The following is a 20,771-nucleotide window of genomic DNA, read 5'->3' on the forward strand; positions in this document are numbered from 1 at the left end:
AACTTATGATCGAATAGCTACGCTAACCTCAAATAAAACTAAACTTGAATTTGTAACCCCTAAGTGACACAGTCAAACCCGGATATATCGAATCTGAAGCGAATCACAAAAAATTCGATATATAGGTAATTCGATATATAAAATAATAGGCCCTGAGGCGAACAGTGGCTTACCGATTGCTGCATCCGAGAGCCGCTAAGGTACTGCACGCAACTCTGGTAAAAAAATCAAGCACACTTTATTTACCCGCAAAAAAAATGCTGGATCACTTTCAACTTCATTGCAAAGTCCTAGCTGGCTCTTTTCTTTACACTTGCAGCGGTCATCGCTTGCGGAAATGAACTCACGAATCGGCACTCAACCCACCACGACGACGCCTCTAAAATCAGATAGAAGGAACGTTGACGTTCGAGATAGCATGCGGGCTAGCCGAAAAGCTCGACGGGGCTCAACTGACTGCCGCATCTCTTCTCGCAGGTGCCAGAATACCTCAAAGTGCACAAAGAAGTGCATTATGAGGCTTCTGCTTGGCGCCGCTTTTGATATATCGAATGTGCTGGTGAACGGGCGTTCTATATGCGCGTGCACCAGCCATGATACATTTGTAGGGGATTTTAAAAGAATATTTACAGCTGTTCGTACACAGAATAATTCGTTATAAGTTGGTTTGATATATCCGGGTCCGACTGTATCCGCTGTCACAACATAGTATCGCATGTATTGAGTAGCTGTACAAAATACTGTATCAGATTTATACACATCAACTTGCTTTAGCTCTTTCTGGCTTCGCACAGCCCTTGAATGAAGTCGCCTCCCCAAAGAAATCCTAAAGAGTACTAATAAACACAAGTTTCATGCAACATCAACAAGCGTATACGCTGTGTATTTGAATTTGAATTAATTACTCACTATGTTCCTTTTTAATTCTTTGAAATATCAGGTAATATGGTAATATTGTAAAGCTGCTTTCCTGGCGCGCACTGAAGTTTTTTCCACTTACCACCAGCTAAAATTATATGATTAGGAAGTTACTTTTTAATCATTGCATTATTTGTTTAGCCTGAAGCTCAACCCACTATCTTCCGTAATGCCTTCGAGCGCTGACGGCGAAAATAAATAAGCTATAAACTGTAAAAAGTATTTCTTGGATGAGGGTTGGTCACCTTCGGCAATGTTTCATGAACATCATCATCACCATTATCATGCTATTTTTATGTCCATGGCAGGACGAACATCTCTCCCAGCTATCTCCAAAGACCCCTGTACGGTTATCTATAAAGTATGTGCATTATTTAAAGCTACATAGTTTAACACTACATATCTAAACTCAATTTTCCTTCTTAAATAACTAATCAGTTGTCGCTCTTAGCAGCTTATTTTGTCTCTGCATGAAAGCCTCTCGTCTTCTTTGCTCAAATGACAACCCAATCAACGAGCTCTTGAAACTTATATCGCTATGTTAAATAAGATGCTATGTATTTCTGGACTCACGCGCTAAAGAAAAAGTACATTGTTTTATAAATGCAGTGAATGAAATTGCTGCGAAAACAAAGCCATGGAATACATTTGAGCTTTTCATTACATGCCTATAGTCCGGAAGTTTATGCAAACAAATGATTATGCATTATTACATTCTAAAATGCCTACGGCATTTCCCCTACATGTGTAGAAGCCAGTTTAACTTTTAAAATATTCACAATTCGACTTAGTGTTGTGGTGGTGGTGGTGCGTCCATGGTGGTGAATTGTAGCAACAGGCTGGTTTAGCCTGGCGATCAAGGCCGGCAATTGCTCCGCCTGAGCGTCTCTTACAATGTCGCTGAATGCCCCGTTTCACCATATGTCCATCAAACCAGTCTCTCTTAAGAATTCCATAAGGAGACGTGAAGTTTCTGTGCGGGCTATAACTGATCCCTCGGGAAATACAAGGTGTTGCAGGCACGCATGCGGAAGGTCCTTTTTGTAGATTCTCCAGGAGAGCGTCCCTTTCAACTTGGAATTTCTGGCACGACCACAGAAAGTGTTCAATATCTCCTGTCTCGTCACATGCCGTACAGTTCGGAGAATTCATTCGTCCCGTCTTAAATAACCAGGCCGGTGTACTATCAGATTATGTCCTGATTCTATATAAAAGTGATGCTTCCTCTCGATGGAATCTCTTGGTTACGCAGGGCATATGGTCTGTGGTGGAACCCAAAGCAACCCAAGTGATTAAGAGCTCGAATGTCCAATTTTTTCACTTGATTACTCTTTGGAGCCTTGATTTTACACCTCTAATGCGGGAAATCCTGAATAGTTTCTTGAAGTAAAACCTACGCGTTTTTCGTATAATGACTTTGTTTGTCCTCACGAGCCGGTAGAATATACGCTCACACGTTGTTTGAGCAATCGATCCTTCTCGAAAACTTTAAGAGAGGCTTCGTCTTTACGTAACATAATCCTGTGTTCTTCCCGTCTCTCCTGTATCCTCTTAAAAGCTCGACCTTTTAGCGCGATCGCTTTGTTGACTTCGTCTGCCCTATTTTCCCTCGTAGTTATACTTTATTTTCTTTCGGACCCACGCTGTTGTTTTTCCGGGTGTTGACGATGGAGAGAAATTGGGGCATGGAAGGGAGCCCGGATTTTTCCACCTGTGGCAGTACGGGAATAAGTGCGGCGTCAACAAATTCTTTGTAAGCTACAAAGTTAAACACCTACGGCTATTCTGTTACGATGCAACTCTGAGTCTTTTTCTTTTAGAGAGCTATCCTCCAGAGGCTTGTGTGTAGTGGGTACGCAGAAACGCCATCGAAGCCACGGTGTTTTTAAGGAGCCAACAGGGTGAAAATCAGAGTTTTAATTACTTCGATTAGGTTATCGTTTGATTTGCACATTCGCACTTTTGATTTGCAATCTCCGTTTGCACACTATAGAAGCTGCAAATAGGACAACAAAATGGCGTACGTGACGGCACGTGAATATTATGTGTAGCGAGCTAATGTGCGAAAAAAAAAACGATCACCATGTTCCGTCGCGTAGATTCATCCTTAGTCACTTTCTGCGTGTTGAAAGCAGCAATGTGTGCGTAGATTAATTGAGGAAATCGCGAAAAACATTGTTACTGAAACAAACTATAACAACTAGAGTTATCGAAACAAAGAAACTTGTCGGCAACTCCCCTTGTCGAAACATTGGTTTCAGCGACGTTCCTATAGTTCCACCCGATGCAGTTATTGTACCCGATAGCGTAATGAAGCGGCAGAAATGAAGCAGCGGGTTTCTGGGAAAGATAACCTCTCAGTTGAAGAAGAATTTGTCCTTCTGTGAGCATTGGGCTCTTGATCAACGTCTTTCGCCTTTATAAAGTCAGGTCCTGAGGAAAACAAAAGCACAAGAGCGAAATGCGATGCTTGCAATAAGGGCGTCGTCATTACATCATCTTACGCGACCTGCACTTCTCCAAGTGCCAAGAAATATGACTCTCTGCCCCTCGCTCTGTGCCTCTTTCTTTTTCTCCATCTCGGTGCCACTGGGGAAAAGACTTCCTGAGCTCATTTTATGCTCTGCCGCCTCGCGTAATTGACAGCTGGACCAACCCGCTCCATCATCTAGGATAGGTTAAGGCAAGCGCTTGCAATACGACCCGGCTTCTGACACCGCTGTCTGATCCGCGGAAGGAACGTTTGACTTAGGGACTCCATCTAGTACGTCGGAAAGAAACGCCGTGTCTTAGCTGTATGCTCTCTTCCGATATATACTCTGCTATTTCAGCCTGCACTGCGTCGGCCGCGATGACCGAATTTTTTTTTCTTGCCACTTGTCCTTGGGCATTTGGTGGCGAATGTACATGCGTAATTTCAACAAGGTGTACGATTTCTTAGTTTTTGTTACATAATGTAGATTGATAACAACAATAGGCTTATATCTAGTGTCACTGTAATAGTAATATACCGCCCCAATCCTGCAGCTGTAAGTTTATAAACATTGTAGCTAGGAAAAATTGACTGTCTTCTCGTTAGTTCCCATGTATCTTCGATGGTAATAAGGTAGATTAGTATGTACGACTCATCTATTACTGTACCGTATAAAATAACTCTAAATAATATACGCATACCCTTGGCAGACATGTACCAAGAACTGTGTCAGTTCGGAGGAGCGAATTCTAAAATGCCAGCATGTATTCCCAAACGCTACCTTTAGCTGGTGTCCACATAAATCACTCAAGCCGGCAGGTGTTTCTCATAAGACTATTAGTAACTAAAGGTTCTTCGTCGACTTGCCGCATCGTGAATATACTCCGGCGAGGTTCATTGCAAATTTGTTAAGTCGAGTACAAGGTTCTTGTATATAATACAACACTGTTTAACCGTTCCTGTTCCAATCATTACGTTAGGAGTCATGATGATTCACAAAAAGGTTTCGGTGGGAAAAATAACAAACGAAGAAACTTTCCTAAGTAATCTAAGTGTCAGCAGCTCTAGTCACGTAATTTATGTGGGGTTACTGCAGCGGATTATTGGTTCTACAATTACCTCAGAAATTTAAAAAAATAACCACGTCTCCGCATCCTCTGGTAACGTGTTTGAGCTGTATCTTTGGAGCCTGCCGTAAGCGACGTGTAAAGTATCGACATGCTATAAATGTTTGAATAAATTGTGCCCATTCCAGGCACAATCGCGACTGAAATTTATAAGTCGGAAGCTCCCCAAGCTTCCTTCTGTATACTTGGCAATATCAGCTCTCTCTTTGTTTTTTAAAAATTTATTAACATCATAGAAGAAGCATATTTTTACGTACAATTCCAGCGCCAGTAACTCCTAATCTCCCGAAGATGTGTTCTAGTTAAAGATACAGTTCTGTTCACTTAAGCGAATTGTTTGTGTAAAAGAACCAGTAGAATAACCGTTATATATAACAGTTCTTCTCCTATATATAGAAGTATATAGAAGTATATATTCCACCTTCGTGTGTTTCTCAAGTAAAAATCGGCGGCGGCAATGCATTCAAGAATAGCTAGGGTGCCCCAGAGGTAACATGTTGAAAACCAGTACAATCCTGGATGAAACTCGGTGAGCAGACTCTTAAACACCTAATTATCTGGTAAAATAATAATTAGGACTGCGTAATTAAATGACAAAGGTGAAATGGTGACCTTTATTGCTTCTTTCTGTAGACATTCCATAAACTGGCAATTGGTTAAAGAAATAGCAAACCAAAATATTTTGCGTATAGACGGGATATAGACCAATAATATAGACAAAAAAAGACAATTTAACGAGTTTTGTCAAGAGGAAATTTATACACGGGGAATAGACAAAAAGAAATATACACGTTATCAACTTTTGTCTACAGACAATCTATAAGCCGGGAGTAGACAAAACTGATCAACACCTTAACGACTCTCGTCTATAGACCACCTATTGACAAAGAATGAACAAGAATAAATCGAGACTGTATCGACTTTTGTCTATAGGAAGTCTATAGAGCGGAAGTAGACAAAAATAAACAATCATTTTATCGACTTTTTCCTATAGACCGGCTATAGAATGGGAATAGACAAAAAGAAATGGAAACCTTATCAACATTTGTCTATGGACAATCTATAAACCGGGAGTTGACAAAAAAAATCAACACCTTATCTACTCTTGTTTATAGACAGTCTATAGAGAAAGAATCAACAAGAATAAATAAAGGCTGTATTGACTTTCATCTATGGGTAGTCTATAGAGCTCAAGTAGACAAAAAGAAACAAGCATCTTATCGAGTTTTTTCTGTAGACCGACTATAGAATGGGAGCAGACAAAAAGAAATAGAAACCTTATCACGTTTTGTCAACAGACAGTCTGTAGTTTTTGTATCGACAAAAGAACGAATCTATAGAAAGTCAAAGTCGTCCACAAGAAGTCTATAGACACTCTATAGACAGTCCAAACTCATTTTTGTAAGGATAGCACACACGCAGCTAAGTCAAAAGAACATTCAAAACAACACAGCAACGTTTGGCTTCCTTGCAATTTTATTCTCATCTTTCTCCCTCTATTGTCATTCAGTCGAACAAAATATTAATATTTCTACTTCAAAAAGCAAACATCTAACCACGAAACCTTGTGAGACTCAATAGCTCCGAGGTCTGTGCGCAGGCGGTGTCTGCAGAGAGTGGAAGTACGCTCGGCAGTTATAGGCCTCTATAGCTCAACGCTTCTGCCTGCGTAGATTCCTCTGTAAGTACGTTTGAGAACGCAACCTCCAGTGACTCCAAGAGTGCAGTGTCACCGAAGGTTATGTTCATCCGAGTGCACCTGGGTCGGATGAGGACGCGACGAAACATGACTGGTACCTTAACAACTGACGCGTGAAACATTCAGAAGTGCCCCCCTAAGGTTGGTTAAAACTAAACTCTAACCGCTGCAAATGTTCGCGCAAAGCGAACCTTCACGAAAAAAGGAAAAGCTTCCGCAACCTCGCAAGGCCAACAACCCGAATCGCGTGCCGACAAGGAGCCTAGAAGCGGAATTTAGTTTTCGTTACACGTGAGGCGTTATACGCAGAGCAACAAAAAAGAAAAAGAAAAGAAAACGGCAAATATAACAAGGCTTGCTTGTTCGAGTTGGTGAGGCAGCTGCACCAGCGCAGAACACTTTCACCCCTGAAGCAGGCGTGATGGATTGCGGCGGCCGGTGTCATAATTATGGACGTCGTTCTCTCTTAACCCTCGCTCTGTTTTGGTTCCTTAAGGCGATGCTCCGAGCCACCGTGGATGTTTGTGAATTGTTTGTTTGTTTGCTTTTTATGTTGCATGCGTGCCTATATTTTAGTTTGGTTTGGTTCCCCTTGCGTTACGAAACTGCTGCCTGACTTCGTAGTTTACGGCTACAGATTTTCTTGTGCGTTCACTCATCACCGTAGCTGACTTGTGCAGTATAGTTGTGACTTGACGCTCCTTGCTTGCCGCGCATATGTGCTGGCGTCCGAAACTAAGACGTCGCTCAGGAAGGGTAAGTTGAAACGTGTAATTTTCATAAATTATCTTTTGAGTTCTCCACAGAAGAAGATAGCTCTCTCTCTCTTTTTTTTTTTTTTTTTTACTCTGTTGTATATTCACGTAAGACAGTGCAAGACTTAAACGTGCCTCTATGCGTGAGAAGAGAGTGAAGCGTTTGGTGTTCACCGACGTGGTTCTTGAGTGAGGTAATTCTTCTTGTTTTAACGTTCGCGATGTTGCCCCCAAGAAGCCAACACACATGGGGTTAAGGAATACTGGGTGTGTAAATAATTTGTGAAGCTTTATCTCGAGCAGCATGAACGTGAATGTGCCTGAGTTGTCACGTTTTGTTCGTCACCCTCAGTGCATCTGAAGAAGTGACGAAGTCAGTTGGAAAAAAACTGTTGTTTTGCTTCTATTTCATGCCTTTCATCAAGCAGCACCATCAGCATATATCAGACGCAAAAAAAGAAAATCTTGAGAACGAACCGTACAACTTTTCCTGGGCTGATGCGGACCTGAGAACTTTAGCGTGAACGGACTCAACGTTTCGGAAAGGTTATCAAGCGCGCTATATTTCTACCTAAAGTGAAGTTCAATAGGTTAACGCCAAGACTCTGCAGCCATGTGACAGATTTTTTGACTACCTTTTGTAAAATCTTAATGTGCAATGGTATATAACCTAAAGTCTCTTTCAAACTCACTTTTTTTAACTATCCCCTTAACAAAGCCTGTTGACCGGCGACATAAATTTAACAGCCACAGTGGGATAGACACTAGCCTCCGTGAACTCAATTCAAATTGAAATTGAATTTTTTTGACAGGTGACATGTTATGGCCCTTTAATGTAACAGACTAGGGCTCCAGCTGTGTCCACAGAAATTATTGCACTTGTTTCGGAAAGGTTCCAAGTAAAATTTTTGCGAAACGAGAAAAAGTGGAGACAGGAAATGAAGTCACGGTCGATCGTCTGCTGTCTTTTCTTCTTTATTAGTTTGCCATGTGACATGGAATTATTCATCACGCATGACAGTGGAGCCCCGTGGGCAACATATACAAACCTACCTGCAAACCTATGAACGTTATAATTCGCAAGATAGCTACGGCCACTCTGTGGTAAGCCACTCTGTGGTAAGCCACTCTGTGGCAAGAGCTCTGTGGTGTGTGTTTCTCTTTTGTGTGTCTCGTCAAAATGTTGCGCAATCCAACCTCAATATGTTATACCAACACGCCCTGTCTTCAACCTTCACAACACCGGTTGGAAAGGAGGAGTGGATTGCACGCAATTTTTATTTAGTTTTGCCCAGAGCTCCCACATGTTGTAGGATATTACAGGCCAACTTTGATAAAAACGATTTGCACACAAACAGTGACAAACTCATAACATCACAAAATGGCTAGCGACACACAGTTACTTCTTCAGCGACTTTGTTGTTGATGATTAGGCCTGCTTTAGGAACCTCCCTGCATAACCTTGCTCGAAACAGAGACCCGTCTGGGATCCTTTCACCGTGGGAAAACTTCCACATAAGTGTATAGTCAGAGACTGACGAGCGAGACATTTTCGCAGAGAGAACTGATTTTTGCAAAACTTGACAAAAAAATGTTAGATCATAGAACGAGCTGGAATTCGTAATCTTTAAAAAAATTCTGGAAAGTTGGCAAGTGTGCACGAAGCGTCCAAAAGAGTCGTTGGAATTCATGAATTCAGGTGTATTGTAAGCTTGGCAGCCGCTCGGGGTAAAAAAAAGGCACGTGCGACGCAGATTACGTCGACGGGCCATTTGCAGGCCGAGGAACGATCCATAGTTAGGCCCATGCTTCCTGTATTGACGCCGCTCAAAACGGGTTTCTTGGGCCGGTATAGTGTGACGATTCTGTAGGTGGTGTTCGAATCCACGCTTTAGCGACAGTTCTCTCTGGGCAACAGAAACAAATCTCGAAGGCGCTGCTTTTTCTGGCTAAAGGCGCCGCAAGCAATTGCAGAGCCGGAAACATGTCATAGAAGCCATGTTTCAAACACAGCTCAAACCTTTTCGCTATCTGTCAGTGGTCCGAACGGCATTCTCCAGCCCTGTTATCATGAGATTGGCCTGTTGTAAACAGTGGATGATATTAACTGAGTGGTATCGGGGCAAAGGAATCGCTGCATTAAACCAACCTGCATGACATTCTAATAGAATCCTGTAACCGCACCCAAAACATTACAATCACCCTGTGTTGGGTACCCGGTCATGCTGGGATCGAGGGAAATGAATTGGTACATCAACGTGCCCGCGAAATTGACCTCTGGGCGCCCTCAATTTCCTGGTGAAACCCAACCACAGTGGAAGACGCCGCCACGTACAAAAAGCAAATAGCTGAACACTACAAGAACATCAGAGAAAACCGCACTATTTTACCCGACCCTCACCCTTCACTAAACACGGAACAAGCCCATGTCCTTCGCAAAGTTCAGACTAACGCTCTCCTCACCCCACTCATGCTCTGCAACTTTGGATGGCGTAGCGGAGCTCACTGCCCCAACTGTCCGGAGATAAGGGCCGATACAGAACACATCCGGTACTCATGTAACACTGCCATTACCTCTCTTTATTTCCCTTTCCCTCCCCCTCCTTCCTGGAGTGCTTGGCTTCACTCGGACTCGGTGGATCATCAGCGGGCCTTATGGGAGCAAGCGATCTTCTTTACTGGACCTTAGTGCTGGCCTAAAATAAAGTTTCTTCCTCTTTCTGCATTATACTGACCCTGCACGTGTATGAACGGCGTAACAGCCACACTCACACGAAGTCTTCAAAGTGGTACCCCCTTTTCACAAGTGAGGTCAACCGGAACTTGAGAAGCGCATGGAGCCATGATATCTTGCGTGACACGTGCCATACTGAATCAAAAGGACAGACTCATAGGCTAGTTAGTTTGGCATGATTTACTCACCAGCGCGAAAGCACCCGGACAACGAAAGGAGCAGATGGGACACATCGCTAAAAACTAAGTGTTTTATTGCACTGAGTGCATTGCAACTGAGTGTTAGTCCCGTCGGCGCCTTTCGTCGTCCATGTGCGTTTGCGCTACTGCGTAAATAATGTCATACTGTATCGTTGTGGACCACCATTGCTTGAGCAGGTGTGGAAGCTTGAGCAGGGGCAACATATAATATTGTGGCGTAGAGAAACACAACAGATGACCGTTTAGTGAAGTTTACACGTAATTAGTATATATTAGGCCATCCATTGCGCTTGGAAATAGGCGATGAAGACTTGCAGAATGTTTTTTATGCATAGATGTCTGCCTAATCGCAGCCCCATAAAAGCCACTTTATCACTACACAGCCGAATAAATGTTTCCGGTACGATGCTATTTTTACCACTCAAGTGTTTCTTAAGCTCTTCTTAATAGTGTTAAAACTGTCGAAGTGTGACAGGCAGCCTCGGCCGTCACATGAGCGACAACGATCGTCAAGTCCAGCCGACTCGAAGACGGCAAGGCGGCTGACTGGGCTAGTTCGTAATTCATATTAGTGCGTGAACAGCGCAGAGGCGGCACAAGGTCGAGAACGAGATGAGGACAAGCGTGAGGAGGTCATGAGCAAGATTGAGCACAGCGGGCTTGAATCGGCCATGGAATGATACGTCCGTTGTCGTCAGACCACCGAAGCTAAGCATTATTTTGCATGGTCAATACTCTCGAAGCCAACACCGCATGGAAACTGTGAGCGCAGATGTTTCATCTTTTGTCATGTAGCAAGCAGTTCAGGTGTTGCGCGAGGTAGTTATGCTGTGCGTCGAAGGAGGTGTGGCCCCTTTTGGCCACCCTAAAAAAAAGCAAAACTTCGTTTCTCTTTAGTTAGGAAAGCACACTTGTTACAATTGCAGTGAAGATAGAAATTTAGGAGGAATAATTCTTTAGCGGGAATTTAACCCCCGGTAGTCCAATCACCGTTGCAAATCAAGGAAAACAGTAATTCGGCCACCTTTAGTTGTGGCCATGGAGACCAGATTCGTACGAAAACAATGAAATGCTATTTGAATAAAAACTACAGTACTGAAAGCAATTAATTAGTACTAGCCTTTTTGAGCTAACCGCCACTAAAACTTTGCTCCAGCCTGTCGAAAATGATACTATGGGATTTCTGTTAGGTTTTCTACGCTTCGTTAAACATTTTGAGCTATCAAGCTAAGCTTATCGAAAATGTTACGGTGGGTTTTCTGAGGCTAATAATGTCACCACCCAAAGTTTTGAAAACCCCTTTAGGGCATTGCTCTCTGTGACTTTGGAATTGCTCACTGCTTTTTCAAACCCATACGTAGTGGCAGTGTTGTGGAAATTATGAATAAATAAGTTAACATGCAACGAGTTGATCTCTAAGCTACGTCATGAACGGAAAAATTTCCCTCCACCTGAATGTAGCACGAAACTACAAAGCAAACCCACATGGGTTCTTAGAAGAAAGCTTCTCAATTGAAGATAGATTTGAAGAATAAGAATTGAGATATAATTGAACGATAGAAATCCTGGTCCGGGATTTGAACCCGGGACGATCGCCAAACCACGGGGCGTTCGCCCTGGCATCTGAGCTAACCAGGAGGCTTGCAAGTCGCAAATCAAGGGCGAATTACCTGCTACATCATTCCATTCTCAGCTGCGTCGCTTTTCCGTGCAGGACTCACCGTTCTCACCAAGTGGTCGGCTTCCTCAAAGGCCTCCCCTCGAATGTTGATGTTGACGCTCCTGCGGCTTAGTCCCACGTGGTGCTTGTTCTTCGCTCCCTTGATCTCGCTTGACGCGCCAGCGTTTGCTTCCGCGTTGACGATGGCTCAAGTGAGGTGGCCTCGGCGTGGCGATAAAGAACGCTAACGAGCGCCTGACAGAGACGCAGGCGTCAGGGAGACAGCCCGTATACAATACGCACGCGGTGTAACCGAAACCAGCTGCCGCGAAGGAAAAAAATGGGGAACGGTGCTGGGGTCTACGAACCCGATGCGTCGAGGCACGGCCTCGGAGTGAGATACGATATGTTTACATAGCGGACGAGGCACTGGCTACGAAATCAAAACGTAGAGCGGCGGGACACGTGACCTACGCACATCGACGTGTGTATGGGTTTTCCTTTGGGCGGCGAGGTCTGTGTATGTTTATGCAAACAAACGAGTAGACGTGTTCCCGAGGTTGCCAAGTGCAGGATCAGTTGCCACGTGAATAGTGTGCCGTCAGGTTTGTGTACGCAAACATGCCTTGCCTGTATTTGGGGCATAGATGCTCGGCATGCTGGCTAACGCGGTTCCACTATCGGGGATAAAAAATTAAAAAAAAGAAGCTACAACACATATAGAAATGCTTATATAAAGTTGACAACAACATTCAAATACACAGCCAAAAACGGCGGTAGCGCGCCAGACGACGTTGACGATAATGCCAACTACAATGGCACGACGGCAGGGATAACGACGACAACGGCACAGTGATTACGGCTGCAGAAAACGATAACCGCATTTTTACTAATTCAGCGGTCGCACATCGGATCGCGATTCTAGCACATCGCGTTCATATGCAGTCAAATGCCTCCATGACGAAGTGCTTGGGAGACTCCGAAATCATTGGTTAGACAGGTAACTTAGTTGTGAACGTCGCGCACCACATCACCCACAATATAACCGGGACAAAATTATTCCTTTCTTGTACAGGTCATTCCATTTTACAGGTGCGCGTTGTACAGGCGCTCACATGTAAACTGCGTCAATGCGCTAGGACAGCGAATCGCATAAATGCGTCTGGAGGCGGTTTAGTTAAAGACGGAGAAGTCGCCTACAAACGCTGCTAATGAACGCCAGCGTATGGCATCGAGTGCGCTAAAAGCCTGAAACCTTGGGTACTCGTCTGTCTTTCACTGCAGGTAAAACAACGAAATGCCTAAATGTGCATCATGCTTACAGCAATTGGGAATCATGAGCCCTCGTAGCGACCAGCAAATTAGGGAACTGCACGGGCCGATTTTTTCCGCCCGAGCCCGGCCCGGGCCCATTTTTACGTTTTGCTGCCCACCTGAGCCCGACCACACGTTTTATGGCGAGACCCAAGCCCGGCGCGGGCCCGGAAATTATCTACGTTACCCGCCCGGCCCGGCCCGCCACCCCTTTACCGGCCCTAACCCAGCCCGAGACCGAAAAGAAAAACGTTTTTCAGAGTCGAAACGCGCGAGGATAACTCGATGCACGTTACATGCACACCACCAGAAAGTCCGAGCCCGGTCCGGGCCCAGGTCACAAAGCACATGCCGTGCCCGAGCCCGGCCCGAGCCCGTGACAAAACTGCTCTACCCGGCCCGGCCCGGGCCGTGGGCCGGGCCGGGCCCGGGCTTTCGGCTAAGCCCGAGCCCATGCAGTGCTCTAGAGCAAATGGCCTAGATTTCACCGCGTGAACCCCTAGCCAAAACCAAGCAAGCAAACAGCCTAACAAACTCCTTTCTCGGCACTTTGCCCCGTCATTGTTCAAGCACGTAATGCAGTCACAGTGGGCTACGGATGTTCCTGCTTCATGTGTATGGTGTTATGGATATTCCTTCATTCACTGCCTTTGTTCCATTAGAAACCTTCAGTGGCATGCATTGCGGGAGCCCGAAAACCATTGACGGCGTGGAGGCAGCGATGTTGTTCATGCGCCACATTTCAGCACAGAAAGGTTGTTTCGGCATCGCCTACTTGTAAACCAAAAGATAGGTAAAACATTGTTTCATGTTAATGTATGTAGTACATTTTTTTCCTGCAAATCTGCCACTGTTGCGTGGATGTTGAAGCTTTCGAATAGATAAAGGAGAAAGCTAGCAATCCCGACAAGAGAAGATTTCATACGGGTGTGCTAGTTCCCCAAAACTCCATTCCGGCTTTATAGCCGGAACATGCAGCTGCGTCAATAAAGCCAAAATTTACCGCAACACCTTTTTCTGTAGGATTAATGGGACGGGTTTTTTCACATGAAAACAACCATACGGGTATGAATTTATTTCGTGTGGGGAGTAACATTGCTTTCTTGCTTACTGCGTGGCAGGTAGAAAGATTGAGGTGAAGCTGGAGAAGAGGTCGCTGCCGGTGTTCCCTTTACACTCGTGCCATAACGTCACATCTAACATAGTACATACGTGGTCAGCTTTCCGCCATAAAATTTTCAATCTAATATTTGCCACCTATAGTAGCCTCGTGAATGAAGCAAATATTCGACAGCATTTCGTGTAAGCAGTAAGCCTTTTAACTTAGTATAATGAGTGGTTCTGATTTTTTTTTCAGAAAGAGTATATTATTGGTCTGAAAGATTTCTTAGGGGACATAAAGCGAAACATAATGCATGGGCAATATACACCCTTTTTATTCTCTGTGGCAGCAGTTCGTTTGCGATCCCAGACAACACCAAGGTCGGTTTTTCGAACCCGCTGTCTGCAAAAAAGACAAAAAAAGAAGCCATAGGGTGAATGCAATACCTTTCGTTGGCTTTCACGGCGGCTTTGCGGTTTGTAAGTGTCTCTTTTTATGTCTTACATGTTCACGCAGCAATGACGCACTGAAATTCCGTCATTGCTTCAATGGCCTCAAATATCTATAATTGATTCACGGAGTTTAACGTTAGCAAACAACGCTGAGGTTGTGAGGGACGTCGCAGTGGAAAGCTACGGAATAATTTTGACCACCCGGATTTATATTAACTTGCACCTAAATTTAAGTACACGCAAGTTGTTGCATTTAGCTCCCGCCGAAATGCTGCCGCCGCGGCCGGGATACGAACCCGCTACCTCATGCTGAGAAGCAGAATGCCATAGTCAGTGCGCTACCGCTGCGGGTAGACTCAATTATCTCTCTTGTCACCTAGATCGGATGCTTCACGATCCCCGCTCAATCTTCAAAAGTTTGAGCTTGTCTCTATCACCTCACGAGTTTTTGTGCTCAAGCTGGTGGCGGAAACCGCACCGTTCTCGGATTGGAAACGCCAACTCACCCTAATCAGTGCACCCTGCGACAATCCAGGACGGTGGTGCCAAGACGGGAGTGACGTCGCATCTAGAATGACGTCAATCTCGCTCATTTGTGCAAACAGATTATTATTCGTTGCCGGGCATGGATTAGGGGCGCGTTTAGTGGTAGGCAAATGCAAATGACCGAGCGGGGGCGGACGAGCCGCGATAGACGTAGAGCAGCTACGCAGTGATGCTAAGCAGCTGCGGACACTGTGCGCGTGCTATCAAATCGCCGCCAGACGGCGCCGTGTCGTCGAAGCGGTCGACGTCACTGCTTTGGCCATCAATGATTTGAGTCTCTGCCGAACGGAGTGGCATCACGCAAAGAGTTTCACGCTGAGAAAACTAAGCGGCAGCCTTCCCATGAGTCTCTGTTTTGTCTATACTGTCGGCTCAGGAATCTCTGAAGCACAGACAGTCAGAGTGGCCTGATCAGTCAGAGTGGCCTTCAGAGTGGCCACTCTGACTTATATGACAGTCAGAGTGGCCTGATCAGGGTAGTTTAGGGGCACTGATAAACCACGGTCCCGACCGTACACAGCATCAGCACGAGTTACTCTCACTCAAACGATTTGAAGCCCTAACCAGGTGAACGACTTTTAGTCTGCCAACGCCCCGTTCATCCCAACAAAGGACCTGCGCCTCCCCATTGTTTAATAAAGAACTTTCAATCAATCACTTGAAATAGACCATTATATTCAACAGCTTCCTTGGTTTCCATAAATTTCTTATATTCCGACTACCCTATTCTTGGGCAACTGAATTCGTATACTGTGAAGGCTCATAAACAAAATGGCACAATATTGCACGTCCGATGAGACGGCATGAGATTAAGTAAAGACAATCGTACACAACGCGTTTATCTGCAGAGAATTTATTTAACCTCTTGCCTCAAGTTTCCCTTCACGTGGATTCCAACACATCTGCTTACGTTTTCTTTTCCGACTGAGACGGCGCTGCCTTCACAACAACGAAGACGACAGCAACAACAACAAAGAAAGTTACCAAGGGAGAATTTCGACACGCTTTCACAGTGCGTGCCAGTAACATGATACCAAACCGGCATTAATCAAGGTAACGTAACAATATGACATTTGCTTACTAGCAGCAAGGTTGCTAAGAAGTCTTTTTAACGCGTAGAAGAATGACAACAAAAATGAAACATCGCGGCACATTAAGTGTCCTTTACAAGTGAACACAAATGCCTAAATCTTATCGAAGGATGCCTTTTAACAGTTTGCGAAACTTGGGTGCACTGGGTACATGCCGCCTTTTATAATAATCATTGTACAAAACATCCCAACGATTACGCACTAACCATCAGATTGATTGCTAATAGAATTCAAGACGCCTTTCACCTCTAATGAATGGATGCACCGCGAATTTTTTTTATTAAATTATGCTCCGCTTACGTAATAGTGGTACCTATGTGTGACGAGACTAAAGTACTCTGCTTGCTTAGTAAAACTTGCGCGGCATAGATGGGCAGGTCATGTAATGCGTAGGATGGATAACCGGTGGACCATTAGAGTTACAGAATAAATGCCAAGAGAAGGGAAGCGCAGTCGAGGACCGCAGAAAACAAGGCCGGCTGATGAAGTTAGTAAATTTGCAGGCGCAAGTTGGAATCAGCTAGCTCAAGACAGAAGCAATTGGAGATCGCAGGGAGAGGCCTCCGTCCTGCAGTGGACATAAATATAGGCTGATGATGATGATGATGATGATGATGATGATGATGATGATGATGATGATGATGATGATGATGATGATGATGATGACATGGCATGACATTAACCCTGATGTACACTCTTAATCATGTTTCACATAGGTTACACTAAGTAAATGTAACATGCCTTTAAATTTATCCCGCTTGCTTAGTAGAACCTTTGTTCACAAGAGTAGCACTGCCACTCCGCACACCCCTGCTGAGATGCAAACACCGTGCCCTCGTATTCGCCCCCGCGATCCACCACGCATACTTAACCGGCTCCGCTGTGTCCGGCGCAGCAAATTTAACGCTTCTTTTCTTCTTGGCCTGTTCCCAAACGTGTCACTGCCAGGACGACGCCATTGCATCGTAAAGAGAGGTCCCATTTTTGTCTGCAGTGTCGACACGGCGGAAGCCTTGGCGAACAAAGCGTTTCGTTCAAGAAAGGTCATGGCGCCAAAAGGACGACGCGGCGTTGACACTTCTCGAGAACGGAGTTGGCGCCGTAATTTATATCTCCGGCGGAGGCGAGGTTGTGATTCTTTTCCCTCCCGGTCGTTTGCTCAGCGTGGTGCAAGCTTGGAAGGGTGTTGCCATTCCGACATTATACTGGGCGCACACCGTAACCACTGCAGTAACTATACATGCATAATGCACCAGGAAACAAAGTGCAGTCTAGTCGGTAACAGCGCGGACAAGTAGTTCTGAGCGGCGGACTGCACTGCGTAATCTTCTAGAGTGTTCTTCTGTTTCGTCGTAGAGTGGAGGCTTGGAAAGACTGAGACGACTAGAAAGGCAAACTAGCTTCAATTTCTTCCCCAACGTCATGACCTAACGAGACTCTGTCTGTATCCAAAAAGCGCAACATCCTAACGTTATCTGTCCGAGTACAAACACAGGTGTGTCTGCAACGGATGCCAGCCATCTACTTTATGTGTGCCTTATGACAAAATACTGTTCCCGAAAGTGTACTTAGGGGTTTAAAGTTAGGAGGTGACCAACCTGAAGACTATGAGCGTGCCTTATGGACAATACATTTCACAAGTCGCTTTTGAAGTTATCGGCACGAAACGGGCCTGCATGCTTATATGCAATGCCATTCCGACATTATACCGGGCGCCCACCCAGGCGAATAAAAACGTATACGACGCTACCTAGTGTTATCTTGTGTTACCTTAACTTGTGGTATTCACTGAACAACAAAAGTTCAAAGGCATTGTTATAAAATAAATGTGTTGGTTTTTGTTGCGTGTGTGCCTTCTTCCGGGCCCTGTGTTGCAATTTCAATTGAGTATGAACTGTATGAATTTACTCAAGAGGAAGTTTATCTCGGTGCCAACTCCGATGCCGCCTATTCAAATACATGTAAAACGCAGAAATCGTTCGATGATACAGCCCCTTGACCAATTTTAATGAAATTGATTGCATTTGAAAAAAAAGTGGAATTGTAGTGACTGTATCAAGCAAAATTTTGACATAAGGCTTGAAATTTGAAAAAAAAAATGGTTCACATAAAACAATGGGAGCGCGACGTTTACGAGCCAGTGTCTCTTCATCGAAAACCGATATTAAAGTATTGTAAACTGCGCACGCTCGAGCATCTACAGTGGACATATTTGATATATGATGAATGTACAGCTCACCTGAATATTTGCCCCCCACCCCCCGTTTTTTTTTTTCCACGAGCACCATTTTTCTGCCTCTACCTTTATTCTCTCTGTCAGACACGATAGGTCACAGACCTCCAGCGCAGTGGAGCAGACACCACCCCTCCGCCCCTCCCCGTCGTCCAGGCCCCTTCCACAAGAGGAGGAACCTACAATGATACGTCAACCGGCTAACACACGGCACTGCCTCCAATTTCTCCACCGGCTATCAGTAGCGCACTAACTTTCTTTTCAATTCTACACCCTCGCCGCCAACACAATCTCGCTCGTTACCTCACCTTCTCACCCCTTTAGAAGAACCCTACCTGTATATACTGTGCCGAGGAGAGCATATGTCGCCTTGAAGTAGACAAGTCCACTTGTCGAAACGTTGGCTCCAGCTCTCACCTTGTTTTCCTGTTGCTCACCGTCTTGAATTTCCATCTCCCGCATTCCCCGTCTTTTCGCAGAATTATGCAAACTAATATTAAGTACCCGAATGTGTAACTGAACAATAAAAAACAATATCGCAAAATATGCAAACTGTACCCAATATTGGAAATGAAGCGAACAAAACTTGCGTGTTATACGCAGCTCGAAATACACCACTAATTTCTTAGTAGGCCTTTTGCGAAACCCTACATTTTAACAATTTCTGGAAAGCTCAAAATTCACATATCACATTTGTCCTCTCGAGATGTTCTAACAGAAGCAGTTTCCAGAACAGCGATGTCTGTGTGGTTTGGTTGCAGAGAAGCGGATTTTAAACTTCATGCTTCATTTTCTTAAACTTACCAATTTGCTGCAATTTTTGGCAAAACAGTTGAGGTCTTTGAAGTCTTTATAGTCCTTGAGTTGCTAGAACTTTCATTTCTCTCTCAAATTCAAAATGTTTCATTCAAATCAATGCAGTGGTTGTCTCGAAAAAGCATTTCTGTGTTTCGCATCTATTTCAATAGGAAAATATGAGTTAGCCCCAAGCTAAAGCTTTCTCTTAACATATCGAAGCAAGTGTCTAAATATATACCTGCCGTAGTGAAGGCCTGCGTATTATTTCCAACTGCCTGTGTCTCCTTATTATTCGCCTAAATCTACACAGACATTAACTTTTTCACTTCGGCCATCTTGTAGTGCTGCCACCGCTACTGGGAATCGAACCTACGACTTCACACGGACCAGCTAGACTGTGCTACCTCGGCAGATAAAATGCTCATCGCACGGTTTCCTCATAGAATATCAGAGAGCCTTCTAGACCCAAGGTTACCGTGGACATTCATGTAGTCAAAAATCACATGCAGCGGGTCACTCGAACATCTTTGAGAACGTACGAACAGCATCATCTTTACTCTGCTTTAGCTTCCTGGCTGCGAACCCCCACGTTAATTAACATTCGTGGAACATTAGAAAGTTTCCATATCTCGCTTACGTGGATGCGCTGTTTATGGGTGCGTGGTTAGCTACGAAAATGATAAAAAAATTAAATTATGGGGTTTTAAGTGCCAAAACCACGATCTGATTATGAGGCACGCCAGTATGGGGGGGACTCCGGAATAATTTGGACCACCTGGGGTTCTTTAACGTGCACCTAAACCTAACTACACGGGTGTTTTCGCATTTCGCCCCCATCGATATACGGCCGCCGTGGCCGGGATTTGATCCTACGACCTCGTTCTTCGCGGCCCAACACCATAGCCGCTAAGCAACCACGGCGGGTTACGAAAATTATGGCTGCTTGCTGACAAATGTGCTAATGAGATCATCTGATGAAAGTGTGCGCGTTGGCAGGGTGAATCACGGGAATCATTCTTGCGAGATGATCACAGGAAGGTGATCTAGAAGTGATCAATAGTGGTTGAACAAGGAATGCCGTTTAAGGCCAACGTTTCAACAACTCGCTTTGTTGTAACTATGGCTTCAATGGCATATCTTGTTCGAACACTGTTGAGAAACCAGTCCGTGAATAAACATAGATGTTGTTTATGTAAAAACCTGGTTATCATGCGGCCGTACATATGTTGGTCAGACCGGGCGTTGCGTTAATCAGGGCATTAATTTACCCAGCAACGGGATCCAAAATAATACGTCACACTTAATTGCGTACAACCGGGAGTGTGGATGTGTGCCTGTTTTTGATAACAATGTCATCTTCCACACGCGTCGGGATCACATAATTGCGACATACCATAATCTGAAACAGGACAATTTTGTGTAAGCCAGCCCCGTATAGCTTTGCCAAGAAAACAACCCTACCAGATGTGCCCCAAGTTTGAGGCTCCGTTGGTTTTGTACTGTTCGTTAGACATTTCTTTGTTTGCGGCTTCGCATGTTTAGTTCGCGCCAGCAAGTTTAAATCACCCATCATATTCCTAATATGCCGTTATCCTCAAGTAATATACTTCGGAATAGTGAGTGCCATCTTGTGTCGAACTTCTGTGCATCGCGTTGTTTGCGCTGCTCC

This window comes from Dermacentor silvarum, chromosome 1, assembly GCF_013339745.2.
Source record: "Dermacentor silvarum isolate Dsil-2018 chromosome 1, BIME_Dsil_1.4, whole genome shotgun sequence".
Lineage (NCBI taxonomy): Eukaryota > Metazoa > Arthropoda > Arachnida > Ixodida > Ixodidae > Dermacentor > Dermacentor silvarum.